At 40.5% G+C, this 27987-nt stretch overlaps 1 long non-coding RNA gene across 1 annotated transcript; it reads left to right on the top strand.

The window, feature by feature from the left end:
- Positions 1–9307: 9307 nt before the first annotated feature.
- Positions 9308–12039, top strand: LOC133784026 (uncharacterized). Its single transcript, XR_009871084.1, has 3 exons — positions 9308–9694; positions 10508–11565; positions 11701–12039. It is a non-coding gene; the product is annotated as an uncharacterized LOC133784026 (long non-coding RNA).
- The last annotated feature ends 15948 nt before the right edge of the window (positions 12040–27987 follow it).

Below are 27987 nucleotides of genomic sequence, written 5' to 3'. Positions count from 1 at the left end.
TGGAGGTAAAGATAGGATCCCAGTCTGACACAATAGACTTAGGAACCCCATGGAGACGAACAATCTCCCTCACATACAACTCAGTATACTGATCCACAGTATATGTCGACCTCACTGGAAGAAAATGGGCTGACTTGGTGTATCTATCCACTATCACCCACACCGAGTCATGAAGCCCAACCGTTTTAGGTAAACCCCCCACGAAATCCATAGTAATATCCTCCCATTTCCATTCTGGAATACTCAAGGGCTGAAGCAACCCTGCTGGTCACTGATGCTCAGCTTTTACTTGCTGATAAGTCAAACATTTGGCCACGCACTCTACTACATCCTTCTTCATCCCGGGCCACCAATACAAAGTCCGCAAATCTTGGTACATCTTCGTGGTACCCGGATGAAGTGAGTACGACGTCGTATGAGACTCATCCAGTATCTCTTGTCTGATCCCCTCATCAGCTGGAACACATATCCATCCCTGATACCGAAGCAAACCAACCTCAGAAATAGAGTAATCCTTAGCTACTCCCGCTAAGACATCCTTTCTAACCCCCTGTAACTAAGCGTCTGCCAACTGTCCTTCCCTGATCCGCTCTAGCAGGGTTGACTGCAGAGTAATATTAGCCAACCAGCCAACCACCAGCTCTATTCTCGCTCTGACCATCTCATTAGCTAACTCCCTTGAGATCTGGGTGGAACTGTACAACTGACCTGGGCCTCTCCGGCTTAATGCATCCACCACCACATTGGCTTTCCCCGAATGGTAAAGAATATCACAATCATAGTCCTTTACCAACCCAAGCCAACGCCTTTGCATCATGTTCAAGTCCTTTTGTGTAAAGAAGTACTTCAGACTCTTATGATCAGTATATACCTCGCACTTCCCTCCATACAAATAATGTCGCCAAATCTTCAGTGCAAATACCACCGCTGCTAACTCCAAATCATGGGTAGGATACCACTGCTCATACTCCTTCAGCTGTCATGATGCATAAGCTATAATCTTCTCATTCTGCATCAACACATAGCCTAGGCCTAACCTTGATGCATCGCAGTAAACAACAAACTTCCCTTCCCCCGAAGGAAGACTCAACACTGGCGCTGTAATAAGTCGTCGCTTCAACTCTTGAAAACTGTCTTCACACTTGTCTGACCAGATAAACTTCAGATTCTTCCGTGTCAATTCTGTCATCGGTGCTGCTATCTTCGAAAAGCCTTCTACAAACCATCTGTAGTAACCCGCCAAACCAAGAAAACTCCGCACCTTCGAGGTGTTCCTTGGCCTCGGCCAATCCCTAACTGCCTCTACCTTAGATGGATCCACCTTAATCCCATCTGCACCCATGATATGTCCAAGGAATGTCACTTCTGGTAACCAAAATTTACATTTCTTAAACTTGGCGTACAACTAATGCTCCCTCAGCCTCTAAAGAACCTGTCGAAGATGAAGCTCGTGTTCTGTCTCTGAACTGGAGTACACCAAGATGTCATCAATGAAGGCAATAACAAACAGATCCAGAAAGTCCTTGAACACCCTGTTCATTAGATCCATAAAAGTTGCTGGGGCATTGGTCAAACCAAATGACATGACCAGAAACTCATAGTGCCCATACCGCATTTGGAAGGCTGTCTTAGGTATGTCCTCATCCTTGATCCTCAGCTGGTGATAACCAGATCGAAGATCAATCTTTGAGAACACCGTCTTACCCTGCAGCTGATCGAACAAGTCATCAATCCTTGGTAGGGGATACTTATTCTTGATAGTCAACTTGTTCAATTCCCTATAGTCTATGGATATTCTCAAGGTCCCGTCCTTCTTCTTCACAAACAAAACTGGAGCACCCCATGGCGAGTAACTAGGCTTGATGAACCCCAAATCCAGAAGCTCTTGCAGCTGTATCTTTAACTCTTTCAATTCCGCCGGTGCCATCCTATATGGTGCCCTCGACACTGGCTCTGTCCCTGGCGCCAACTCAATAACAAATTGAATCTCTCTTCACGACAGCAACCCTGGCAAGTCCTCAGGAAACACATCTAAGAACTCGCAAACCAATCTGCTCTCCTCCGGTCCCACTGGTGGTATCCACCACACTGGCCAGAAAGCCTATACATCCCCCCTGTAACAAGTCTCTGGCTCTCAACGCCGATATCCTAGGCACGCGGGGTCCATGCACAGCTCCCACAAAAACAAAGGGATCCTCGCCCTCTGGCTCAAAAGTCACCATCTTCTTGCTGCAGTCAATGGTATATCCATATCTAACCAACCAATCCATACCTAAAAATCATATCAAAATCCTCCATACTCAACTCAATCAAATCTACTGACAACTCCCTACCATCAACTATCACCGGCAGTGCTCTAATCCACCTCCTAGATACTACCAGTTCCCCTATAGGCAAAATAGTCCCAAACTCTGAAACACAATACTCACTAGGTCTACACAGTCTATCAATCACCTTACTAGAAACAAATGAGTGTGTAGAACCAGAGTCAATCAATACAGTAAAAGGAGTGCCAGCACTAGAAAGCTAACATGTCACTACCGAGGGACTAGCCTCGGCCTCCGCCTGCGTCAGGGTGAACACTCGAGCTGGAGTCAAGTTGTCCACCTTCCCTGTATCTCCCTTCTTCATTATCGGGCAATCTTTCCTGAGGTTTCCCACCACCCCACACACATAACAGGCCTTAGCCCGACACTCGCCCAGATGGCGTCTCCTGCACCTCGTGCACTCAGGATAAGTCCTCCATGTATCACGGCCTCCTTGAGTACCCCGACCTCTCCTATCAGGACAAGAGTGATCGAAGCATCATGAGTCTTTCTCTTCAAATTACTGAGGCCTCCGCCCCTACCAGAACCAGAATATGGAGGCACCGCCCTGCGGCCCTCCCTCCTCACTGCACTCTCTCTCTAAATCTTGTTTTCCGCTTCCTCAGCGGTAAGAGCCTTCTCCACAGCCTGGGCATAAGTTGTCCCTCCAGGAACTATGGTCATTCTCACATCTTGGGCTATCATAGCATTAAGCCCTCTGATAAATCTGTCTTTCCTAGTTGCATTAGTAGGCACAAGATCTGGTGCAAACTTCACAAGTATGTCAAACTTCAAGGCATACTCTGTAACTGTCATGCTGCCGTGAACTAGCCCCACGAACTCATTTATCTTCGCTGCCCTGATGGCAACATTATAATACTTCTGACTGAATAGATCCTTAAACCCTTCCCAAGTCAAAGCAGTAACATCCCTAGTCTGTGATGCCACCTCCAACCAGATTCGGGCATCCTCTCTTAGCATATATGTGGCAAAGACCACTCTGTCATGTCCCTCTACCCTCATGAAATCAAGAATGGTGGTAATCATGGTCATCCACTGCTCAGCCTTCAGTGGATCAGGTCCTCCCTCAAAGATCAGGGGCTGTTACTTCCTGAACCGCTCATACAACGGTTCCCACTTATTTCCAACCTCAGCTGGCTGCACAACAGGTACCACTGTAGGTGGCACAACGGGGGAAACACTCTCAGATGGAGCCTGCTGCCGCAGAATTCAGATCTTCTCATCTTGGCTCTGTAGCAGAGCCTGCATGTTTTCCATTAACTGCTGCTAGTTCTCAGGGACTGGCGGAGGGGTCTGGCCCTAATCATCATCTATAGCCCCAGACCTTCCGGCTAGTCGCGTGGATTTTCTTGGACGCATAATTATCCAAGTTAATCTGCAATCAACAACTCGGCAATCAGACTATGATGACAGGGTGATAATTCTTTCATGATCCATCACTGGAACTCCAATCATTCACAAGCAATCAAAATATAGCAATTTATCCAGATATTCATCCACATGCACAGCAGTGCTGATAAGCACACCTTAATAGCATCATGCAATAGTCAAGGGCCAGGCCCTATCAGTATCTCATACTCCCTATTAATCAAACAGATATCAACAGTCATATCTCGCTCAAATCATTTAAACACATAATCAAGTGTACACAATTACCAAACCCTGATTCGAGCTTGTCTCTCACGGTGAATGTACATATCTAGCCAGTCTTCAGGAACCCATAAACCTAGGACGCTCTGATACCAAGTTGTAACGCCCTGGACAGCCAAGACCGTTACACTGTGTGTTTATAAAAGTGCCAGACTTGCTAATCAAGTCATTCAATTAAGAATGTGTTTCTGAAACTATAATGGAACTAAGGTTAAAATGTTTTGGTCTCAAAAGTCACATTTCTTATAAAGAAACATTTCTTGTTTACACGGTGTTGACGCGGTTCTTCGCCAACAGGTAATTAAGAAAATAAGAGAAAGGGATTGGTGCTGAGTAATGAACCGAAACAGATGAATGATCTTAAAATGAACTGATGACACCAATACGTTTTTAGGTGGTTCAAAGGTTAAAATCCTTCTACTCCACCAGCCAATATTATTGGTGTATTTTTGGTATTCTTTACAGGGTATTTTGTTATGCAATAGAATCAAACCCATTGCAACTCCGAGGGTCTCCATATTTATAAGAGAGGGCACCTGGGGGTTGGTAAGGGGGGTCATCCCGTGACTTTCTTACCCATCATGTCACTTCTGTGACATTCATGATTAATTCCTAAAACCTGACAAATGAAGTGTGGTCTAATCAATAGGTAAAGGGGATAATGGGCCGCACGGCCCAACCCAGTCGTGGGTGCCTAAACACGCACGTTCATGTTGCGTGTCCGAGAATTTAGGGATATATCAGACACGTGATGTCTGATATATGCACGTTTACATTGCGTGGTTGACTTTATAAAGGGTCACAGCCTCCAACTCCAGCTCGTGCCTCGAGCTGGATGCCTTCTTGACCCGCGGTCTTCATATTTCTGACTCGACCCTTAAATAATCTTCATAAACCTTTGGCTACCTCGAGCTAAAGAGGTAGGACCTGACAACAGCAGCTCCGGCCACGTGGTATCCACGTGGCTGATATAATTATGCCATATCTCAGCTCGCTAATAGCCTGTGGAAAATTAAGGCGTACACACGGGATCCCAAAAAAAATATTAAGATTAAAAGCATTTACAAAAGATTCAAGAATTAAATACAGTATTAGCCATATTAAGGCAAAACAGACAATTGGGCAATCTCTGTCCTGATCCACTCCTCGGCCATGGCGACCGAACAGCTGGCTATGTACATTCAGCCTCGCAGCTTTCCACCTCAGGACTGGTCTAGCTTGCTTTTGCCTTTACCTGCACCACGTAGCACCCGTGAGCCAAGGCCCAGCAAGAAAACACAACAACAGAGCATAAGCAATCAATAGATAATTCAATATCACATATTCCATAAACATGTTCTCAACCATTTAAACATTCAGAATAACCAAGTATTCAACATACCAAACATATCAACTCATATCATACATCAATTCACGAATGATAACTAGGGTTAGCGCCCTCAGGCCGCACCCTCCGTTATACCACTGACTCTGGCCCGCTTAAACCGAGCTTAGTGAATATTAAGCTATCCCCGGCTACCAGTGGCCAAGCCGCGCCCTGTGCGCAAATATTATGTACGGCACCATTAGGCCGCTATCACATGTCCCAAGGCATAATACCATCATTTACATTATACAGATATTGGGAGCTCTTAGTCCCATCACAAACATATAACCGAGTGCAGTTTTCTTACCTTTGGATTTGCTGGCTTTGTTCACTCTGATCCTCAAGCACGATCCTTCCCGAGCCCTAGCGCGAACCTAAACACAATCATAGGCCGAAGTCATCACCAGTCCTAAAGTCCAAAACCTAGCCTCGGGACCAATCCTGAGACCCCGGGAAGTCCTAATTCCACCAAACAGGGTGGCGGAATCGAACCCCGAACCCTTGGTAAAAAACCCTTGAAAATAACCCTAAAATCGATTTATGAAGACAGGGTAGCGCTACAGCGCTCATTGGAGGGCGCTACAGCGCTACAAACAGAACCAAAATGCCCTCAGCAAGCTTGGCCTAGCGCTACAGCGCCGAAAGGCTAGAACTGTAGCGCTAGTCACAGACTTCCAACACCACATTTTCCCTTCCTGCGATTTCCCTGAGCCAAACTTAACCAAAACTTCTCCAAACCTTCACCAAACTCAAAAACAAGCTCACTAACATGTCTAACTCATCCCAAGCATCATAACCACATAAAATCTAACCACATGCACCTCTAATACCAAAATCCACCATAATCACTCCTAGACTTCAGAATTCAGCAAAGCACAGTCAAAACTTCAGAGTTTAAAGTTCAAAATTTATACATTTGATGGAAATTCGATTTCAAGTTAACTTCTTGACCTCCTTAGCTTGTTCTTCCCCAATTCCTTGGCTTGAATTCCCCTAAAGTTCCCGCCAACTCAGCTTAGACACCATAGTTTAAACTAACCAAACCAGAAACTAAAAACTCTAAAAGCTTACCTCAAATATTGATGTGTTCTTGCTAATCCCTTGCCAACCTTTCAAGTTTAGCTCAATACTCTTGTTGCTCACCCTTTCTCTCCAAGAAAATTGAAGAGAAAGGGTGAGAGAATCACCAACCGACCCTAAGAAAACTGCTATGTTTTCCTTCCTTTTTCATCTTCTTTCTTTCCTCAACCTTCTACCTTTTTCTACAATTCCCACTAAGTATAAAGCCTCAGCATACTTATCTCTTCCAAACCAATTGACCATAATGCCCTCCCTTTTAATTTTAAACCTTTAAGTGCATCTAGGGCGTTTTGGTCATTTCACCCCAATTCCTGCTAATTCCTCGAATGTCTCTAATATTTTCCGCTTAATTCTCGATACCTAACTAATCTCCAATTATATTCCTCAATACCAAATAATTGCCAATATATTCACTAAATTCCCATTTATATCCCAGGCTCGCCCAGAGCCGGGTATAAATCCCCACCGTGAATTTTTGCTAACTCGCTCACTAGGATCGTCTTGACTCACAGATGACAGATATATCCACATAATAATGTGATCTCCACAATTATCACATATATACACAGTTATGCCCTCAATGGGCTAAAATTACAATTATACCCTTCCTACCCTAATCAGGGCCAACATGCATACTAATACACATAGTCATGCATCTCAAATATTCAAATAGTCATATAACATGCTTTAAATCATTAAATCACATATGTTCCAATTATGCCCTCCCGGCACACTAATCAAGGCCCTTAAACCTCATTAGTAAATTTGGGTCGTTACAACTATCCCCTCCTAATGAGAATTTCGTCCTCGAAATTTACCTAAATAACTCGGGATACTGATCCCGCATCGCTGTCTCAAGCTCCCAGGTCGCCTCCTCGACCTTACTATTCCTCCACAACACTTTAACATGAGGAATCGTCTTATTCCATAATACTTTATCTTTCCGATCCAAGATCTGAACCGGTTTCTCTTCATAAGCCAAATCTGTCTGTAACTCCAGATCTTCATACTTCAACACATGAGTCACATCTGAGACGTACCTCTGAAGCATAGAAACATGGAATATGTCATGGACTCCTGACAACGATGGTGGCAAGGCTAACCTGTAAGCCACCTGACCAATCGTGGAAGAGGGAAGGAAGAAAGAAGGAGAGAAAGAAAGAAAGCAAGTGCGACAGGAAGAAGTAGTTAGTGATTTAGAAATCCCTAAGGGTATGTTGAAGAGAGTGGCCATAGTTTTTGGGTCCTTGATTTATATGAAGAGAGGCTCTTTGTGACATTTTCTCATTTTACTTTGCTCGGACCTGAGGTGAGGAAGTTAGATAGAATTCCGTATGATTGTTAAGTGTTAGGAATGTTTTTTTTATTATTATTTGAATTGCTTGGTAGAAATTGTGTGAAATTAATTTATTTGTTATTTATTTAAATATTTTAATTTGTAAGTTCATGAGTCTTGGCTATGTGCATGATTTGTAGAAATGCACCTTAGCACTTGTGTGTATACATGTGCATGATTTTATAAAGAGCATGCAATAGTTTTCCCATGGATTATTATAGATTTTTCCTTTTTTTTGTTATTTAGTTTTAATTTAATTAGAAAGAAAATAATGGGAAAAATAAAGAGAGAAGGCTATAGAGAGCTTGTGTTCACACAAGAAATAAATGGGAAACAAATGGTAAGATGATAAAGAGTTACCGTTTTTTTTAATTTGCGTAACTCTAGACCCAGCCACAGTAAAACAACCATAACATGAGTTGTAGGTGTCTGATTTAGACAAACTTGGTACCGTTAGAAAGACAATTTAATTATCTACAAGTTTTGTGAATTATCGTTTTTCCCAAAACGCAACAAATGAGTGTGAAAATCGTGTCCCACGTGGCTGAACCCACTACTACAAAACTGGGCTTTCTCGACACCCAACCAAGACAATAAACTCTGTTGACTGTTGTAATTGCTTAGCAGGACTCTACGCCGAGAGTTAAAAATTGTAGGCATAGAAACCAAAGCTGACAGTTAATAATTGTCTTCGTTGCTTTTGACTGTCGCTATTGACTCCAACGCCGACAATTAATTCTAGACCAATGCCGATAGTTAAAATTGTCGTTATTGACCCCAACGCCGACATTTATATCAAGACCAATGCCGACAGTTAAAAATTGTCACTATTGACACCAACGACAACAGTTAATTCAAGACCAATGCCGACAGTTAAAAATTGTCGTTATTGATCTCAACCCCGACAGTTAATAAAAGCCCAATCCTAACACCTATAAAGTGTTGCCAAAATTCAAATAAAAAATATCTAAAAAATATAATTAATGAAAAATATAATTTAAAAAAAACTAAATTATGTAAATATATTTATAAAAATGATGTATTAATTAAAAACTTTAAATTCTAGATTTTCTTTCCTAAATTTTTAATATTATTAATTTTTTATTTATAATATTTTTTATATCAAAATTTAAATTAATTATGATATATAGAATAATATATTTGAATTTTATTTTATTTATTTAACATATTATGATAATATTAGTTAAAAACGAGTTATTTTATTAATTGGTTAAATATTGTAAAATAATTTAAAAATTTTACTAATTATATTTGTATTTTTATTTTTTATATTTTAAAATCTATGTTGAAAATATTTTTTTTTTAAAAAAATAAGCAATAGTTGAAAGTTATTTATTGATGGTTAAATGTTTTAATAATTTTTTAAAAAAAATTATAAGAGGTTAGTTTTTAAATATAATTAGAAAATAAAAACTAATAATATATCATTAATTTTTATTGTTTTTTTTTCTTAATATCATTAAATTTTGTATTTAAAATTAAAATAAAAACTAAAAATTCTACCCAGCCCACGGTTTTTTCCTTTTTCCCTAAACTCTCCCTCATTATCTCAAAGGCGCGCGGGGGTTTTGGAAACAAGACGAACAATATGAACGACGAACGATCGCGGGTATTGGGCAAACGATGGGGGCTTGGGGGCCGGTCATGGGCAGACGGCGCAAACGATAGGGGCTCGGGGTCGGTCATGGGCAAAAGACGCAAAAGGCGCAAACGATAGGGGCCCGAGGGTCTTGGGTGGCTCGGTCTGGCGGAGGGGTCGTGGGTGGCTCGGTCTCGCAAAGGGGTCGTGGGTGGCAGTGGAGGTAGCGGTGCGACAATGTGGCTGGGCTCGGCATCGTGGATGCAGGTGCAAGCGGGGGACTCGACATCATTGGCTCAATCGACAATAAGGCGTGGGGCAACCATGAGTGCTGGGTAAGTTTTATTTCCTTCTTTTCTATGGGTTAGCTTCTCTCCATTTCACATAGCTCACTTGTTGTTCTGTCTCTCTCAAATGCTCACTAGCTCAGTCTGTCTTTAAATCTGACTTGTTTTTGCTTTAAAAAATAATAGGTTTCTGGGTTGATTACATTAGTGAGAGGTATGTTTGAATTTGTTAATGTTGCCATGAGTACTCTTAAGCACTACTACCTAACAATTTAGCTAGTGTGGGGACGAAAGTAACGTTTGTGACTGGGAATTTTGTACAGTTTAATAATGTGTTACCACATGATATGAGTTATGTTCATTTCATATGCTAGTGGATGAAATTATGTATCTTTAATAAACATATACTATATCATTGGACATGGTAGATGGTTGGGAAGACTAAAACATTGGGCTGCCTGTTGTGTTCAATATAAATATGTATTGAGAAATCTGAAATTGATGCATTGAGAGTGCAGTTTATTGTTTTACTCTTCGTCATATATTGAGAAATTTTAAATTCATGAATTGAGAAATCTGAAATTTGCCATTTGGCATTCTCATAAGTTTATTTTTTACTGTGAAATCTGAAATTTGTGTGCAATTTGTTGATGTATCGAGAGTTTTGATATTTATTTGAGTGAATATTGATTGATTGAGTTAGGAACACTTGAAGAAAATGTACCCAACACAACAAACATACAGGGAAGAAAATGCGACTATATAGTTGTTTTCACACTCTTCATTTATCATAACCAATGCTGTGATTGTTTTTGTATTTTACTTGATGAATTAAAACATAATGTGTCAAAAATTATGCAGGTTGTTTGGCAAGATAACATTGACCCGGATAACATGACTTATAAGGTGTTAGTCTTCCATCTCTATATTTTTTTTTGTTCCTTTTGTTTCTCAAGAAAATTTTAGGGGCAATTGGTTGTTTTGCAAGTTTGTAAAAATATATATTAATTATTTACTGGGTGTTACAATTACTTCAGTAGTTTAATCCAAATTCTACATGCCAAAATCAGATATGATATCGGGTTTAAAGCTTTGTCCTTTTTTTTTTTTGCTAGGAGAATCTTGTGTTTCTATTGTGATTTTATAATTTTTTCCCTGTTTTTGTTTGTATGATGTAGAATTAAGAGAGAAAGAAAGAAGAAAATCTTTGAGGTTTGATACCAATTCATGTTGACCTAAGAGAAAAAGGAATAGAAAATGGAGGAATTTAGAGAGACACAGAACGACAGACCAAAAAGTTGAAGAACTAGAGAGAGAGAATCAAAAGAAAAACAGAGATAATTTTATAACTCACTGTCATCTCTAAAACTATGTAGATAGCTAGATCTATTTAATTATTTATTGATAGACAGTTGAGCATAATAAGAAACATGGAGTTTGCTGAGTTCCTTCATTTTGAGTTTCTTAAGGCTTTTACTGTATATTGATCTATTTGAAACTCATTCGATGGTTAAAAAAACATATTATATATATATGACAATATGTATATATATTTGAAGAAACCTTTATACACGTATGCTTATGACTTTGAAATGATTTTTTTTGTATTAAGAGCTTGAGTTGTTTGCTTATTAATGAAACGAACTGTCCAATCTGGTTTCTAAATTCTAACCAAGAAGCTAAAGCTTTTATTTTGAAGCCTTAATATTATATTGGTATTTCAATATGTGCGAGTCTTTTACATATTTTCTATTTCAGTTTCAAAGCTCTTTCTCACAAAAAATCTCTCCCAAAAGTTTGTTACATCTAAATGAATGAGAGTTTGTGATATGTATAGAAAGAGTGGCTGAAGTAGACAAACTGTTATGACAGTAAGGATTTGATGAAATAATTCCACAATGGATATGTCAAGTTTATCAGTAAGTAAAATATTTGAGTTGAAACTTTCATGAAAGTTAACTGGACTGGCTCATCTTGATTTCTCTCTCACCCACTACATAAGCTAGCTAGTTAGCGTTGGGCTTTTAGCCGTATCTGATCTTGTGCTGTTGCAGGTTGTTGAGAGCAATTGTGAAGAGCAACAGAAACTGTGGGCCAGGCATTTTGAGATGGTAGATGAGATTGTTGGCCATATCTCACGAAAGTCCATTGACATTCCAAAATTCATTTTGATGTTTATTTGTTGTTTTAGATAATTTGTTGTGTAAATATGAGTACAATTTGTGTATATGAGTTTGCTTTTGGATAATTAGTAAAGATGTATTTTTAGAGTTATGATATGGAATGAATTTTTGGTTTAAAATTTACATTATAGTTGGAATGTTATGTTTTGGTAGTCTCTCATTTGATTCAATGTAATTTTTAAAATATATATAACAACAGTGACAATATTTTTAAGCAATTTTTTTCTAATTTTTAATATAATTTTAGTGACAACTATTAATTGTTGTTGTAGAAAGCAACAGTAACAGTTTTTAACTGTCGGCATTGCAAGTAACAACGATAGTTTTTAACTGTCGGCGTACTTATGCCTACGTTGATATAGACAATTGCGACAGTTAGTCGACTGTTGTTGCTTAATAGCGACATTTAAAAACTGTCGGGAAAGCTCAGTTTTGTAGTAGGGACCATAGAACTACGAAAATTTGCATTTTCTTATTAGTGTGGTGTGCCAAGGAAAGAGATAAGTAATTGTGTTGTAAATTGTCAAAGGGATTTGATTGGCGAGTACAATTATTGTTTAAAGGAAATAAAGAAATAAAAAAAATTAGGTTGCTTTTCTTTATATTAAAAACCTAGTAAACTATAAATAGAACCTTAGAATCCTAGAGAGTACTTTTGCTCATATCTTCTCTATACAACAGCCGCCTGCCTAGAGAGAGAAAGAGAGAGGAGAGAAAGAACTCGTGGAAGAGGGAAGGAAGAAAGAAGGTGAGAAAGAAAGAAAGCAAGTGCAAGAGGAAGAGGTAGTTAGGGATTTAGAAATCCCTAAGGGTGTGTTCAAGAGAGTGGCCAAAGTTTTTGGGTCCTTGATTTCTATCAAGAGAGGCTCGTTGTGACATTTTCACATTTTACTTTGCTCGAACCTAAGGTAAGGAAGTTAGACAGAATTCCTTATGATTGTTTTTTTCTTTTTGATCAAGAAAGAATGACTTCATTAATCACAAACACAAATACAAACAAACAACCGCCTTCAAGGAGAGGACATCAGCAACACTACAAGGAGCACACTTTCCTCACAAAGATCCTCTCATTTTCTTTTGAGTAAAGCTACTAACTCTAAAAACTATATCTCTTTTTATCATATTTACAATTACATTCACTCTATGAGAGTAACTATTAAAAAACACAAGTATTCCTATTTTGCCAAATGTAATAAATTGTTGCTGAAAAAACTGCTGCCACAATCGCTACCTTAACACCATTGCTCATATCTTCAATCCAACGGGTCCAATCTCTGAACCGTAAAGACCAATTGCAGCCAATCCAAGCTTGGATCTGGTGCACAACTTGCTGAGAGAAATCACAATTAAAAAATAAATGATCATGATTCTCTTCAGTCTTTCCACAAACCAGGCAAATGTAGCAGTCTAGATGCATAAGCACCCTTTGCAAGTGATTCCGGGTTAACAAATTGTCATTCACAGCTTGCCAAATTATAACACAATGCTTTGGCACACTCATCCTATTCCACACAAAGTGTTGGTATTTGACTTTATCTTGGTGGATAAAACTCTTATAGAAATTATTATTTGATTTTATTTTTGATTTATAGATTAATAGAAATAAAGGATTAATAGAAATTATATTGCCTTTTCATTATATTAAAATACCTAGTACACTATAAATAGAACGGTAGAATCCTAGAGAGCATTTTTGCTCATATCTTCTCCATACAACTGCCGCTCTCCTAGAGAGAGAGAGAGAGAGTAGAGAAAGAGAGAGCTCATTGAAGAGGGAAGGAAGAGAGAAGGAGAGAAAGAAAGAAAGCAAGTGCAAGAGGAAGAGGTAGTTCGGGATTTCGAAATCCCTAAGGGTGTGTTCAAGAGAGTTGCCATAGTTTTTGGGTCCTTGATTTCTTTTAAGAGAACCTCGTTGTGACATGTTCACATTTTATTTTGCTCGGACCTGAGGTAAGGAATTTAGATAGAATTCCTTAAGATTGGTAAGTGTTAGGAAATTATTTTTAATATTATTTGAATTACTTGGTAGAAATTGTGAAATTAATTTGTTAATTATTTTATTGAAATATTATAATTAGTAAGTTCATGAGTCTTGGCGGTATGCACCAATGTGCACGATTAGTAGAAATGCACCTTAGCAGTTGTGTGTGTGCATGTGCATGATTTCAAAGAAAGCATGCAATATAATTTTCCCATGCATTATTATAGATTTTTCCTTTTATTTTTTATTTAGTTTGAATTTAATTAGAAAGAAAATAATTGGAGAAATAAAGAGAGAAGGCCCTAGAGGGCTTGTGTTCACACAAGAAATAAATGGGAAACAAATGGTAATATGGTAAAGAGTTACCATTTTTTTTTAAATCGCGCAACTCTAGACCCAGCCACAGTAAAACAACCATAATATGAGTTGTGGGTGTCCGATTTAGACAAACATGGTATCGTTAGAAAGATAATTTAATTATCTACAACTTTTGTAAATTATCGTTTTTCCCAAACTGTAACAAATAAGTGCAAAAATCGAGTCCCAAGTGGCTGGAACATAGAACTACGAAAATTTGACATTTCCTTATTAGTATGGTGTGCCAAGGAAGGAAAGAGATAAGTTAATGTGTTGTAAATTGTCAAAGGGGTTTGATTGGATGAGTAAAATTATTATTTTATTTTATTTTTGATTTATTGTTTAAAGGAAATAAATAAATAGTAGAAATTAGGTTGCCTTTTCTTTATATTAAAAAACCTAGTACACTATAAATAAAACCTTAGAATCCTAGAGAGTGTTTTTTCTCATATCTTCTCTATACAACAGTCGGCCACCTAGAGAGAGAAAGAGAGAGGAGAGAGAGTGCTCGTGGAAGAGGCAAGGAAGAAAGAAGGAGAGAAAGAAAGAAAGCAAGTGCAAGAGGAAGAGGTAGTTAGAGATTTCTTAATTCCTAAGGGTGTGTTTAAGAGAGTGCCCATAGTTTTTGGGTCCTTGCTTTCTATCAAGAGAGGCTCGTTGTGACCATTTTACATTTTACTTTTCTTGGACTTGAGCTAAGGAAGTTGAGAATTTATTATGATTGTTAATTGTTAGGAATTTATTTTCATTATTATTTGACTTGCTTGGTAGAAATTGTGTGAAATTAATTTGTTAATTATTTTATTTAAATATTTTAATTTGTAAGTTCACGAGTCTTGGTTGTATGCACAAATGTGCATGATTAGTAGAAATGCACCTTAGCAGTTGTGTGTGTGCATGTGCATGAGTTCATAGAGAGCATGCAATATAATTTTCCCATGCATTATTATAGATTTTTCCTTTTATTTTTTATTTGGTTTTAATTTAATTAGAAAGAAAATAATTGGAGAAATAAAGAGAGAAGGCTTTAGAGGGCTTGTGTTCACACAAGAAATAAATGGGAAAAAAATGGTAAGATGATAAAGAGGTTCCATTTCTTTTAATTCCCGTAACTCTAGATCCTGCCACAGTAAAACAGCCATAACATGAACTGTAGGTGTCCGATTTAGACAAACTCGGTACCGTTAGAAGGAAAATTTAATTATCTAAAACTTTTGTGTATTATCATTTTTCCCAAAACGTAACAAATAAGTGTGAAAATCGAGTCCCAAGTGGCCGGACCATAGAACAACAAAAATTTGACGTTTCTCTTTTAGTGTGGTGTGCCAAGGAAGGAAAGAGATAAGCTAATGTGTTGTAAATTGTCAAAGGTATTTGATTGAATGTGTACAATTATTATTTGATTTTATTTTTGATTTATTGTTTAAATGATATAAAGGATTAATAGAAATTAGGTTGTTTTTTCTTTATATTAGAAAATCTTGTACACTATAAATAGAACCTTAGTGTTGACCTGTGAAATTGGCCAACGGTCGCATGTACAGTATACGACACCTTTTGAACGAAATAAATAGAATAAAGGACAGAGTACGATTATCTTAAATAAACACACATGAATTTTATAGTGGTTCAGCCCTGTTCTGATGAACACTAATAACCTAATCCACTTACTCTTTAGTATTGAATTACTCAACAATAGTACAAACTAATGAGTTCACTCGTCAGCAAGATTTTTCTCCCAAAATTCCAGAAAAAGAGATCATTTGTATTGAAGCTCAGGGTCCTTTATTTATAGTACCCAGGGGCTGTTACATGACCAGCAATACTGAGATCGTGGTTTGGCACACGATTATCAAGTAGTGGAGATACGTGTCCACCTCCCCATGATTATAAGATCGTGGGTCTTCTCGTTGTTTCTCTAGATCGTGGTGGATAATGCACGATAGAAACCTCTGGGAAGATGTTAAGTCTCTGTTGGTATATGGGACTTAGATGCTAGGCCTGATGACCCGAGCTTGGGTGCGAGGCCTGTGACCTTCTAGGTGCTGGACCTGTTGATCCTCTGGGTGCTAGGCCTGTGACCTTCTGGGTGCTAGGCCTACTGATCTCAATTTGAACGAGAGCATTTCTCAATAAAGTGTACTTAGGGGTTTGGGCCTATCACCCTATGAAGAATAGGGTGGGGCGACCACCTAGGTGGTTTCTTGAGCATGTCAAGCCGCCACCCTAGGGGTTGGGGTCAGGCCGACCACCCCTAGTGGTCCTTGGGCATACTTGGGCCGATCACCCCTGTGATAGGAGTTTGGCCGACCGCTCTTTTGGACACACGGGGGCCGACAACCCTGGGGTAGAGGTCAGGCTAACCACCGCTAGGGCCCTTTGACCTCCTTAGGTCGACCATCGTAGGAGTGGGGTTAGGCCGACCACCCCTAGGGAGCTTAGGCTTGGTGGACTTCCCCATAGGCCCTAGACCTATCCTTTGTGCCTGTCGGTCTTTTCTCAATATTTTGTCGTTTTTCCTTGATTTTTGATGTCACGTGCTGCATTCTCATTCGCCACATCATCTTCGTATTTTTTAGGGATAGCATTTGCCTCCCAAGTTTATTGTAATATTTTCAGCATCACGGTAAACTTGACCCTAGCCCGAGAAATATACCGTAGCAGTACTTAAATAGTCAAGTCCCTCAGGACATTACATAGTACTTTTCTAACTATCGATAATTTGCTCGTTACAATTAGAAATTCCTAAAAATAATTAGGGTTTTAAAGGAAAATTAATTTCCTAAAAATCTAATATGTTTTTCAAGGAAATTTGAAATCCTAAAAATATAACATATTTTTCAAGGAGTTTTTAAAGTCCTAAAAACATAATATAATTTTAAAGGATACTAATTCCTAAAAATAAAAAATATTTTTCAAGGAATTTTAATTCCAAAAAATATAAGATAGTTTTTCAAGGAATTTGATTTACTAAAAATATAAATATTTTTCAAAGAATTTTAAATTCATAAAAATATAGATATTTTTCAAGGAGTTTAAATTTTAACCATATCAGATATTTTTTAAGGAAATTTGAATTCCTAAAAATATCTTGTCTGCTTGAGAGGTTATAAGTAGGTCTTCTCTTCTCATTCCTGCTCTGTGCGCCACTTTCAAACAGGATCCAAGTCTGATTTCTCTAGTTCATCATCAAACTCAGATTTTTGGTTTGTACTTTCTTCTAACCCTCACAACATTTAATTTAAATGTGCTTGGATTTATAAGAAGCACTTTGCATTTCAGAGGAATTTTTGTCTGAATCTTCTTGTTTTGTTGTATCCTGATCCAAAATAATTGACTTACTTGAATCAGGATTTCTCTGTAAAATTCCTTAGTTTGGGAAATTTCAAGGGTTATAAACCCCAGACTGGAAAATTTCTAGGGATGCAAGACCCTAGGCCGACCACTCACTAGTCCTAGTTATTTTTGGGACTCCAAACCCCAATACCTGCGATTTCCAGGGATAGGATCATGTTTGGGCCGAGCACCTCCATGGCACCCAATCATGGGCCGAGTACCTCCTGGCTTCTTCTTGTGCGATTTCCAAGCCTAGGAACAGGTTTAGGTCGAGGACCTTCATAGTTTCCAACCCTTGCCTTAGGCAATTTCCAGGCTTAGGAACAGTGTTTGGGCCGAGCACCTCCAGGGCTCCCAATCATGGGGCGAGTACCTCTAGGGCTTCCCTTCCCTAGCCTTAGGCGATTTCCAGGTTTAGACTTAGGGTTAGGCCGACCACCCATAGAGCTTCATGGGCTGAGTACTTCCTTTCCCTTGGACGATTTTTAGGGACCCAGGGTGGTCGGCCCAAGCATAAGTCGACTAACTGGGACCCTAAAAATAATTTTTTCACCTCAACTAATCTCCTTGGGGGCCTTCCTTATACTGTAAAAATTACTTATCCTGGAGACTTGAACGGTCCTTTGGCACTTTTCTGAGGCTTGCTTCCTTGGGGTGGTCGGCCTAAGGTGGTAGGCCGACCACCTATGCCCCATTTTTCATGTTTCGTAATTTGATGGATTCAATAACGACCCAAAATTACTAATAAGGCTTAAGGGCCTTGATTATTGTACCGGGAGGGCATAACTGGATTATGTGTGATTTAAATTATTAAATGCATGATTATGTGATAAGCATATCTATATGATTATCTGGATATATGAGATGCATGATTATGAGTATTAGTATGCATGTAGGCCCTGATTAGGTTATAAAGGCATAATCGTAATTTTACCCCGTTGAGGGCATAAATGTAAATCTTTGTGATAAATTATTGAGACCGCATTATTATGTGGATATATTTGTAGCTTGTGACTCGAGGCGATCCTGGTGAGCGGTTTAGCGGAAAAGTCACGGCGGGGAGTTATACCCGGCTCGGGGGAGTGCGGGGGTATTTCTTGGAATCTAGGAAATATATTGGAGGCTAATTGACATTGAGGAAAATAATTGGTGATTAGTTAGGTGTCGGGAAGTAAGCGGTAATTATTAGGGACACTCGAGGAATTAGCAGGAATTGGGAACAAATGACTAAAATGCCCTTAGTATGCGGCTTAGGATTTAATTGAAGGGCAAAATGGTCATTTGATTTAAAAAGAAAGGGATAAGTATTGTTCTGTTTTTAGCCTTAGTGGAAGTTGTAGAAAATTGTAGAATCAAATAGAAGCTGAAGGAAAGAAAAGAAGAAGGAAAACAAGGTATCTTTTCTCTCTCTCGGTTTAGGCCATTCTTCTCCATCTCTTGAGAAATTTTGAGGCTGTAACTCAGGGAAAACTTGGGCTGGAGCTTGGGACTAGGGTCCTTCATAAAGCTTGAGGATTTAGCAGGAGTTACTCAACCAATTAAGGTAAGGCTTTAAGGTTGTTCTTGAGTTTTTGAGTTTTGTTGGAATGAATTTCTGAAACTTGGTTTTCGGTGGAAGTTGAGGGAATTAAGCTTGAAGAATTGAGGAGTTAAAAGCTGGGAAGGTTTGGAGGATACCCTAGGGTCGAATTCCCCATCTAAGGTAAGAAAATTATGAGCTTGATCAACTAAGTTGTTGGGTTAGTTCTAAGTTTCTGGTTGAGTTCTTGAGTTCAATTCTTGATTTCTTTGTTTGATGGTGCATGTGGCTAAGTTTTAGGTTGTTGGGTTATGTGGGATGAGATGAAGGGAATGGTAGGCTCATTTTGGTGTATGGTTGAGGTTTGGAGGAGTTTTGGTTCGGGGAAATTCGAAGGAAAACTCAGGGGAAGTTTTGGTGCTGTAACTAGCGCTGTAGCACTAGCCTTTGGGCGCTACAGCGCTAGGCCTTGGTTGTCTGGGGCTTTTGGCTCTGTTTGTAGCACTGTAGCGCCCACTTTGTGGCGCTGTAGCGCTACCCTGCCTTCAGAAGTAGATTTTTGGGTTGTTTCTCAGAGTTTTTGCCCGGGGGCTCGGGGTTTGATTCCACCACCCCCTTTGGTGGAATTAGGGCTTCCCGAGGGCTCAAGATTGGTCCCGAGGTTAGTTTATGGAATTGAAGTTTACTGATGGTTCTAATTTGTCGCTGTGACTAGGTGTACGCTAGGGCTCGGATGGGATCGTGCTTGAGGGTTGGTTCCACTAATCAAGCTATCATAATCTAAAGGTAAGAAACTGCACCCGGTTATGTGTTTGTGTGGGACTAAGAGCTCGCTATATTCATATGTGATGTCATGAGATGGTATTATGCCATGGGACATGTGATAAATGGCCTAAGCATTCCAGAATCAATATTTGCGCACAAGACGCGGCTCGACCACTGGTAGCTGAGGTTAAATATATAGTCATTGAGATCAACCTAAGCGAGCCGGAGTCAGTGGGATATTCAGAGGGTGCGGCCTAAGGGCGCCGGCCCTGTATATTGGCATGGTATGTTTAATGTTGATTAATTATTAATTGTGATGGGTTTTTTATCTGAATAAATGATTATTGGATTGAAGATTGATGCCACTGCTTATGTGAGCAGTATGACTTGTTATATATCTGATTGTTGTTTATTGTCTATACACTGTATTGTGGTTTCTTGCTAGGCCTCGACTCACGGGTGCTTCATGGTGTAGGTAAAGGGAAGAGCAAGGTGGACCAGTCCTGAGTTGGAGAGCTTCGGGGGTTGAATGTACATAGTCAGCTGATCGACTGCCACAGTTGAGGAGTGGTACAGGACAGGAGAAGCCTAAATGTTTGTTTAGCCTTAGAGTGGCCAGAACATGTTTATAATCTGGAATTTTTGTAAACTGTCTTTTAAACTCTATTTCTTTTGGGATCCCATGTACAAAATTCTATGTACAAAAGGAGTTCCATTTATTAGATTCTGGGGCTACCTTCACCAGTAAGATCATATGGAAACCAATTGAGAAGCCTCACCCCCAGTTGAGAAGCCTCACCCTGCTGATTATGAGGTTGTTTGGTTCAAGGGGGCGACTTTTGACATGACTGAAGAAAAGGTAAAGAACTTGAGGAAGACCTTTGACATCTCCCGTGTGTCCATCACCATCCCTAGTCCAGATGACAAAGCTGAGGACCCCCCTCTAGGTATGTGCACTTGGACACAGTCTGCCATTAGGTCTGGGGCCCTACTATTTTGGTATAGCGTACTATTTTGGTATTAGTCCTTCTCAATTGGCCCCTAATGAGATCCTGGCCTTATCTGCATTGTACATTATCTATCACCACAGAAAATGGGCTGCTTTAGTGCCCCACGAGATCCACTACCTGTTTGACCTGAAGACAAACCCTTCTCAGCGCAACTCGGGGTATTTCCACTTCCACCATTATATGAGCAAGGGAACCAAAACCTTCTTGGAAGAGATCTCTGGAAATAGCAAGGCAATTAGATATGTCGACAACTATTTCTTTACTAAGGATACAGACGCCAATTACTCCATGTTTAAGCACGTTGGGCACTTTTATAGACCGCTCCTGATCTAGGATATGACAGTTAGGGCCAAGGCACTGATTGCCATGACCCCTGAGGAGAAGAATGTCAAGATCCTCATTACTCCAAACAACCTTAGGAAGGTGGGGCTATTTCATCCTACCATAGCAGATGTTCCGGATGACGATGGTCCCGAGCCCGTGATAGCCATAGACTCTCCGGGACCCATCATGTCGAGGAGATACCGTCTTTGCCGGTGCCGGTGGGACATGAGGGCGATGAGGTGGGTACATCTGTTGCTTGCTTTAGACAAATTTGATGAGACTACATTCAAACTTGAATCTCATTCAGAAGGTTCGACATTCTATCACTTTTATTTTATGATTCATATGTGCTTAATATCTTTCTAACATTTGATCTTCTTTTGCAGGTTCAGACATGTTTGGTTTTGTCCATACCCAGCGTAGGTTGACTCCCACCGAGGCCAGTCCTTCTATTCGAGTGGCAAAAAGGGTTAGGGATGAGGATGAATCGGTTATGGAGGTTCCTCTTGAGGTGTCTCCTCCAACTCCTTTGGCGTCTAGTCCAATTCTTTTGGTGTCTAGCCCTGTCGCAAATGTAGAGCCATCTTTGTCTACACCAGTTCCTCCCATTTTAACTGATACAAGTGCTTCTTGTTCTGCGCCTGCTCCTTTATCTTAGCTACATCAGTCTGCTATACTAAACTTAAGTGCCCTCAGGGACCGAGCATTGCATCTAGAGCAAACAACAACAACTTTGAATGGGATTAAGAATGAGGACTTGAACACCATTCTCACGAAGTCACTCTTAGACATTCAGAGTGTGAGTCCTTATCAGCTCCAACAGTTTGAAGCTGAGAAAGAGAAGCTGATTGCTTACATAGATCAATTGCGGAAGGATTCTCTTGTCGAGAAGGAGCAAGAGGTCAAAGTTGCTCGGGACAAGGCTCGAGAGGAGTATTCAAATTCAACTTTCTCTTGCTTCTACTTGATCTGGAAGTCCAACAATGATCTGAACTTAGATTTCCTTCCTAAGAAGATGCGAGCGAAGGAGCTTAGGAAGTGTCTAGCTCATGAGGTTTCCGAGGCTTAGGGTGGTCTTTCAGATGATACTCCTCACCCTAGTTAGTCTTTTGGGTCCTTTATTCTATCTTTCCTTTCATGCCATTGGTTGGGCACCTTGTACTTGACAGTTTTTACATATGACATTTTATGCCTTTATGCTTTTTTGTTATGAGTACTCAGTGTATTGATTGAAATTTTTTATTTCCAATGCTTACTAAATATATCTACTCACAACCCTCATTGGTTCATGTATCAGTATACTTTGAACACATGTATTTTACGTGCCATACTAACCTTACTCCTTTACGCTTTTCATGCTAACAACTATGGTAATGTGAGTAGTATGATACTTCACCAAGTACCATGAACAAAATAGGTCAGGTTGACCACCCCATGGGTGATAGGCCGACCACCCTATAAGGTCGATGGACTGGCTGACCACCCCATAAGGGACATGGCTAGGAATCTCCTTACCAATTCCTTTTTTGTTTTTGTTTTTTGCACTTTCGGGCCATTTGTTGAACAAATGTTCTAGAAAAACTTGAGCTTGCTTAGTACTTAAGGTCACACCCTCATTTCTCGTGTATACCCCGATCGGTAAGTACTATATGCCCCCCCAAGTGATCATGGGTTTAAAATCCCTGGTCACTCGCTACTTGACCATGCCTTGCTTCGAGCATTTAGACACATAATACTATCATTTTCACCCAATGGTGCAAGCAGCAAATGCTTGTCCCTCATTGGTAGTCGGGTGATGGTTTCATACTCAGTAGTAATGATACCTATACACAGATGCAGATTGTGTAGCAAGTGTCGATCATGATCTACATAATCTCTGGTGTACTCGTTATAATGATTGTAGACAGAAATGTCTAAGTTGGACCAACCGGGTCTAGATGGGCTAATCAAGCCTGTAACGAGTCTTAGATCAAATTATCAATTGGTCCCTCATGGAATAGATTCAATTATGATCCGATAATGGCGACTGGTCCTCGGACCAGTCTCTTTTGTTGATCGTATAGGTCGATAGGTTCCTCAAGAACCAAGATGGAATGTGATCAAATAAGTTGGAAACAAGGTCCTCGAACCAGTCTCTTGTTTGGATCGTATGGGCCGATAGGATCCTTAAGAACCAAGATCGAACATGATCCATAAATTTGGTGACAAGGTCCTAGGATCTGTCTCTTTTGTTGATTGTGTGGGTCGATAGATTCCTCAAGAACCAAGATCAAACATGATCAAATAAATTTGGCGACAAGGTCCTAGGACCTGTCTCTTTTGTTGATCGTGTGGGTCGATAGGTTCCTCAAGAACCAAGATCAAACATGATCAAATAAATTTGTCAACAAGGTCCTCATACCAGTCTCTTGTTTAGATCGTATGGGTCGATAGGCTCCTCAAGAACCAAGATCGAACATGATCTATAATTTTGGCGACAAGGTCATAGGATCTGCCCCTCGTTTGTATCTTATGAGTCGATAGGTTCCTCAAGAACCAACATCGAACATGATCCATAATTTGGCGACAAGGTCCTAGGACTTGTCTCTCTTGTTGATTGTGTGGGTCGATAGGTTCCTCAAGAACCAGGATCAAACATGATCAAATAGTTTGGCGACAAGGTCCTCAGACCAGTCTCTTGCTTTGATCTTATGGGTCGATAGGTCCCTCAAGGACTAGAATTGAACATGATCCGATAACTTGACGACAAGGTCCTAGTATAGGAAAAGTCCCTCGTTGAAAGAAATTTAAAGAATTGAGTGAAACTTAAGAAATTAAATTCATTCATTCATTAAAGCACAATGGCTGTTACACAAATAATTTGAAAATAATACTTTTGCCTCCTACTCGGCTATGCTTCTTTCCGCCAAGTATTTGATGGGAACGACATTCAGGGTGTCCGCATCTTTAGCACTGGCAAGCATGGCTAAGGCATCAACATTGACATTCTGCTCCATCGGGACTTGTGTAATTGAGTATCTCTTGAACTGCACCAACAAGTCCTTCACCTTGTTCAGGTACTGCACCATCCTAAGTCCCTTGGCTTGATACTCTCCCAATACCTGGTACACCACTAGCTGGGAATCGCTGAATATCTCTAGGGACTGTGCATGTACATCCGGAGACAAGCGTAATCCTGCTAATAATGCCTCGTACTCAGCCTCGTTGTTTGAAGCGTTGAATCCAAATTTGAGAGCACAATGGATTTGATAATTCTCCGCAGTGATCAGTATGATTCATGTGCATGAGTTGTGTTCATTGGATGCTCCATCAACATATAGCTTCCATACAGGAGTATCTCTTTCCTTCTCGGTATCTCCATTTTCCGATTGGTAGGAAGGTTCTTCAAGGTTGGTGCCTTCGACTATGAAGTCCACCAATGCTTGTCCTTTTATCGTCATCCTCGAATGATAAGTGATATTAAACTGTCCTAGTTCCACTGCCCACTTGAGTAATCGTCCTGAGGCCTCTAGTTTCTGAAGAACCTGTCTCAGCGATTGATCGGTCAGGACTCGGATCGAGTGAGCTTGGAAATATGGACGTAGATTTCAAGAGGTGATTACTAAAAAGTAGGCTAGTTTTTCAAGAGGGGGATAACTATATTTTGCACCTACTAGCCTTTTACTGATATAGTATATAGGGTGTTGTACCCTATTCTCTTCCTTTATCAAAGCAGCACTGATTGCATGCTCGGTGATTGCCAAATATATGACTAGTACTTCACCATATACTGGCTTTGCTAGGATGAGAGGTTGGGAGAGGTGCCCCTTCAGAGCTTGGAAAGCGTCCTCACATTCCTCGGTCCATTGGCTCTTCTTGCTGCCCTTTAGTAAGTTAAAGAAAGGGACACACTTGTCCATAGACTTTGATAGGAACCTATTGAGGGCAGCTACTCTCTCAGTTAAGCTTTGCACTTCTTTGATTGTGGTAGGTGACTTCATGTTGATCAATGCTTTTATCTTCTCGAGGTTAGCCTCAATTCCACATGAATTGACTATGTATCCGAGAAACTTACTAGAACCAACTCCAAATGAGTACTTAAGAGGGTTTAGCTTCATGCTATACTTTCTAAGTATTGCAAAGCATTCCTCCAACTCTTGAACAATCCCTCCAGCTTCTTTTGACTTGACCAACATGTCATCGACGTATACCTACATATTTTTGTCGATCAAGTCTCGGAACATGCCATTCACTAAACGTTGGTAGGTGGCTCCTACATTCTTCAAGCTGAATGGCATCACCTTATAACAGTACAATCCCTTGTCTTTCCGGAAGCTGGTATGTTCCTCGTCGGGAGGGTGCATACTTATTTAATTATACCCAGAATACATATCCATGAATGAGAGTATTTCATGTCCTGCCGTTGCATCGACCAGTTGGTCTATTATGGGTTGTGGGAAGCAGTCTTTGGGGCAGGCTTTGTTCAGATATGTGAAGTCCACGCATGTTCTCCACTCCCCGTTTGGTTTTGGGAGCAACACTGAGTTTGATACTCAATCAGGGTAGTAGGCCTCCCTTATAAAACTATTTTCCTTGATCCCCTCGACCTCCTCCTTCAGGGCTTGAGATCGGTCTTTGTCAAGCAGTCTCCTTTTTTGTTGCACTGGTGGATAGTTCTTGTCTATATTGAGGACATGAATTATCACGGATGGAGAAATTCCAACCATGTCCTTATGTGACCAGGCAAAGACGTCTTGGTTTTTCTTCAAAAATTCCACCAATCGTGCTTTAATTTCCACCTTTAACTCCTTCACAACTTTGATTACTCTAGTCGGGTCCTCTTCATCTAGTAGGAATTCGTCAAGATCTTCGACTAGTCCTACCCCCATGATGTCATCCCCAAAGCGAAGATTGATGTCGTTTCCCTCGCTTTGGAAAACTTGCTATAATAAAAAATCTTCGTTAAAAGGAGCCCTCGACTCCAGTAAAATGTTTCTTTCAACGTCAACTTCCATGTTGACAACCTCATAGATTCCTTCACCTTCTTCGCAGCAGGTTACTATCATATTGTTTACGCACGATCCTTTCTTTGTCTTGACCACTAACACATTATAGCATTCTCATGCCTCCCTTGGGTTACCCTTTCGCATCCTTGCCCTGCGCTGGTGGGGAACTTCAAAGATATATGCAAGATAGATAATGCTGCGTGTAATGCCATCAGGAGGGGCTCTCGAGCACTACCTTGTAAGTCGATGAGCAATCAACCACCAGGAACTCTGCCATCACAGTCTCGTCCCTGGGGGCATCCCCCACCATGACCGATAGTCTGATAATTCCTGCTGGTGCTAGGCATTCTCCCGCGAACCCATATATCACCTAGGAACACGGTGTCAGGTCCTTCACCGTGAGCTTTTTTTTTACCCAAAAATGGCTGCTAATGATGTGGCAAGAATTTTTCACATGTGGTTGACATGTGGCAGCGTCAAAATGAAGGGGTGTTGTTCGACTATCGACCAGCCCCTTATTACTTCATCAAACCTCACGATTAGATGCGACCAGACTGGTCGCATGCTTCGATTTATTTCCTTTAAAGATATGTAATCTTCTAATAATTACATTTATTATTTCCTCTTTATTGCCTCGATACACTGATATTAAGGATAATTAAGGCCCATTGGCCCATGTAACCCCCTTGAGCCTATAAATATGAATGAGAGGGCTCAAGCAAGGGACTTTTGAACCTATTTTCTGAATACTCATAACAAGAGCGTGAGTGTTATTATCCATCATTTTGTTGTAATTCTCCTAAGGCTTGTGAAACTCAAGAGCCCTAGTTCTTTGATCACGACATTGTAATTCAACATCAATAGTAACACTAAGTGGACGTAGGTTGTTACCACATTGTTGGGGCCGAACCACTATGAATCATATGTGTCATTTCTTTACTATTTGATTACATTCTTGACCTCCTTCTCATTTCTTTGTCGTTAATCTTACTCTGTGTCGTTGGCGAAATTGAGGGTCAAAATTCTGGTGCTTTCATTAAGAGTTTGATCAAGAAGTCTTAAGAAGATCAAATGGAAAAGACATCCAAGAGAGCTGGACAGGCCGCTGGCACTGCATCATCTCAACCTCCTCTTCCAAATGTGGCGAAGAATGAACTACATTTAAAGTTTGAAGAGGAGGAGTTGGATTCAGAAATACTGAGGGCAACACTGGGGGTGTTGTAGGATGAGTTGGCCAGTCTGAGGGCCAATCAGGAGAATGCAGCAGAGACCCTGGCGCTGTAGCAGAGGGAGATTGAGAGTCTGCGCCAAGAGCTGAATGAGCGGCAGATGGACATGGACCATCGGTAGAGGGATGCCATGGCTGCTCTTGAAGCAGCCATTCAATTGGCTCAAGGACAGGCTGCTCTAGCCTCTCAACCAGATCAGCCACCGAGTGCGCCATCTCAGTGGGCTCCCAATCCAAGTCCTCCGCTCCAACCAGCAAGCCCTCAAAGGCTGGAACAGCCACCTGTGGCTCAGGATGATGTCCCAATTCGAAATCCTGAGCAGCAACCTCCATTTTAGGTTGGTCGAAGCAATCCTCAGTGTCAGAGGCAGAATAGGGATGGGCAGCTGCCCCGCAGCCCTAGACACCCAGGGGACGAAGAGCCAAATCCACTGAGCAGGGGGTAGCGTCTTTCTGCCAACAGAAGGAACAACGAGTCAGGCTCTGCGGTCAGGCCCCCCCCCCCCCCCCCATGGCATAATAATGCACGGGGCCCAACGAACAGCGCAACCCTCCCCTTGACGCTCAGGAGATGCCAGCTCGAGGAGGAAACAACATGAACAGCCGATCGCGCCATAGTCGGCCATAGTTTAGAGATGGCCATGACTATAATG

Source organism: Humulus lupulus, chromosome 6 (assembly GCF_963169125.1).
Source record: "Humulus lupulus chromosome 6, drHumLupu1.1, whole genome shotgun sequence".
Taxonomy (NCBI): domain Eukaryota; kingdom Viridiplantae; phylum Streptophyta; class Magnoliopsida; order Rosales; family Cannabaceae; genus Humulus; species Humulus lupulus.
Note: the sequence above shows the minus strand (reverse complement) of the source record. Positions and strands in the feature narration are given on the sequence as shown.